Raw genomic sequence first — 3,280 nt, 5'->3', positions numbered from 1 at the left:
CGTAAGAATCCATCACACCCGATCATCACGTGGTGCTTAGAAGCGACGAACTGTAGCAACGGTGCACAGTTAGGGGAGAACACTTCTTGAAATTTTGTAAGGGATCATCTTATTTACTACCGTCGTCCTAAGCAAACAAGATGCATAAACATGATAAACATCACATGCAATCAAATAGTGACATGATATGGCCAATATCATTTTGCTCCTTTTGATCTTCATCTTCGGGGCTCCATGATCATCATCATCACCGGCACGACACCATGATCTCCATCATCGTGTCTTCATGAAGTTGTCACGCCAACGACTACTTCTACTTCTATGACTAACGCGTTTAGCAATAAAGTAAAGTAGTTTACATGGCGTTCTTCAATGACACGCAGGTCATACAATAAATAAAGACAACTCCTATGGCTCCTGCTGGTTGTCATACTCATCGACATGCAAGTCGTGAATCCTATTACAAGAACATGATCAATCTCATACATCACATATCATTCATCACATTCTTCTTGGCCATATCACATCACATAGCATACCCTGCAAAAACAAGTTAGACGTCCTCTAATTGTTGTTGCATGTTTTACGTGGCTGCTATGGGTTTCTAGCAAGAACGTTTCTTACCTACGCAAGACCACAACGTGATATGCCAATTGCTATTTACCCTTCATAAGGACCCTTTTCATCGAATCCGTTTCGACTAAAGTGGGAGAGACTGGCACCCGCTAGCCACCTTATGCACCAAGTGCATGTCAATCGGTGGAACCTGTCTCACGTAAGAGTACGTGTAAGGTCGGTCCGGGCCGCTTCATCCCACAATACCGTCGAAACAAGATTGGACTAGTAACGGTAAGCATATTGAACAACATCAACGCCCACAACTACTTTGTGTTCTACTCGTGCAAAGAATCTACGCAATAGACCTAGCTCATGATGCCACTGTTGGGGAACGTAGCAGAAATTCAAAAATTTTCCTACGCAACACCAAGATCTATCTATGGAGAGACCAGCAACGAGTAGAAAGGAGAGAAGAGTTTGCATCTACATACCCTTGTAGATCGCTAAGCGGAAGCGTTCAAGTGAACGGGGTTGATGGAGTCGTACTCGTCGTGATTCAAATCACCGATGATCAAGTGCCGAACGGACGGCACCTCCGCGTTCAACACACGTACAGCCCGGTGACGTCTCCCACGCCTTGATCCAGCAAGGAGAGAGGGAGAGGTTGAGGAAGACTCCATCCAACAGCAGCACAACGGCGTGGTGGTGGTGGAGGAGCGTGGCAATCCTGCAGGGCTTCGCCAAGCACCTACGGGAGAGGAGGAGGTGTCACGGGAGGGAGGGAGGCGCCAAGGGCTCAGGTGTGGATGCCCTCCCTCCCCTCCACTATATATAGGGGCAGGGGAGAGGGGGGAGGCGCAGCCTTGCCCCCTCCTCCAAGGAAGGGGTGCGGCTAAGGAGGGGGGGAGGAGTCCATCCTCCCCAAGGCACCTCGGAGGTGCCTTCCCCCTTTAGGACTCTCCCCTTTTTCCTTTATCTTGGCGCATGGGCCTCTAGGGGCTGGTGCCCTTGGCCCATGTAGGCCAAGGCGCACCCCCTACAGCCCATGTGGCCCCCCGGGGCAGGTGGCCCCACCCGGTGGGCCCCCGGGACCCTTCCGGTGGTCCCGGTACAATACCGATGACCCCGAAACTTGTCCCGATGGCCGTAACAGGACTTCCTATATATAAATCTTTACCTCCGGACCATTCCGGAACTCCTCGTGACGTCCGGGATCTCATCCGGGACTCCGAACAACATTCGGTTACCACATACAAGCTTCCTTTATAACCCTAGCGTCATCGAACCTTAAGTGTGTAGACCCTACGGGTTCGGGAGACATGCAGACATGACCGAGACGTTCTCCGGTCAATAACCAACAGCGGGATCTGGATACCCATGTTGGCTCCCACATGTTCCACGATGATCTCATCGGATGAACCACGATGTCAAGGACTCAATCGATCCCGTATACAATTCCCTTTGTCTAGCGGTATTTTACTTGCCCGAGATTCGATCGTCGGTATCCAATACCTTGTTCAATCTCGTTACCGGCAAGTCACTTTACTCGTTCCATAACACATCATCCCGTGATCAACTCCTTGGTCACATTGCGCATATGATGATGTCCTACCGAGTGGGCCCAGAGATACCTCTCCGTTTACACGGAGTGACAAATCCCAGTCTCGATCCGTATAAAACAATAGATACTTTCGGAGATACCTGTAGTGTACCTTTATAGTCACCCAGTTACGTTGTGACGTTTGATACACCCAAAGCACTCCTATGGTATCCAGGTGTTACACGATCTCATGGTCAAAAGAAGAGATACTTGACATTGGCAAAGCTCTAGCAAACGAACTACACGATCTTTGTGCTAGGCTTAGGATTGGGTCTTGTCCATCACATCATTCTCCTAATGATGTGATCCCGTTATCAACGACATCCAATGTCCATAGCCAGGAAACCATGACTATCTGTTGATCACAACGAGCTAGTCAACTAGAGGCTCACTAGGGACATATTGTGGTCTATGTATTCACACGTGTATTACGATTTCCGGATAATACAGTTATAGCATGAATAAAAGACAATTATCATGAACAAGGAAATATAATAATAATACTTTTATTATTGCCTCTAGGGCATATTTCCAACACTTCCTTGTAGCTGTCGAGGTTCACTTTGCGCTGAATCAGCTCGCCTTCTTGCGCTTGCAGCTTCTCGCCGGCGAGCCGCTGCTGCTCTTCAGCTTTGGCCTTCTCGAGAAGGAAGGCCTTCCTCTCCTCTGCTAGCTGCTCCCGCTCCTCCGCCAAGGCCCGGAGAGCTTCCTGGCGAAGACCCCGGAGCTCCTCCGCACGCTTCTCTATGTCCACGCTCGCCTTCGCGACGAGCGCTTCCCTGGACTCCAACTTGGCTTGGCGGGCGCGGTAGAGCACCAGCAGCCTCCGCGGCAGTTGCTCTTCCTCAGGCTCACTGCTGCTTCCCGGCGCGTCGACGACCCACAACCCTGCGGACGCGAGCACTTCCCCAACAAGAGCTTCTCCTTCCACCGGCGCCCTGGAGCTTGACGCCCAGGGGAGCTTGATGTAGATGCCCTCGCCAGCCTTCAGATAGGCGCCGGGCTGGGACTCCTCGGAGTCCGGCGCTGCGGCAGCGGCGGAGGGATTAGCGGTCGGTGCAGCGCCTGGCGCTCCTGCGGCCTCAGGGCCGTCAGTGCGGCCGCCAGATCCCTCGCCGGCTC

This window comes from Triticum dicoccoides, chromosome 1B, assembly GCF_002162155.2.
Source record: "Triticum dicoccoides isolate Atlit2015 ecotype Zavitan chromosome 1B, WEW_v2.0, whole genome shotgun sequence".
Taxonomy (NCBI): Eukaryota; Viridiplantae; Streptophyta; class Magnoliopsida; order Poales; family Poaceae; genus Triticum; species Triticum dicoccoides.
The sequence above is the reverse complement of the archived record's forward strand: the minus strand, read 5'-3'. Positions refer to the sequence as shown.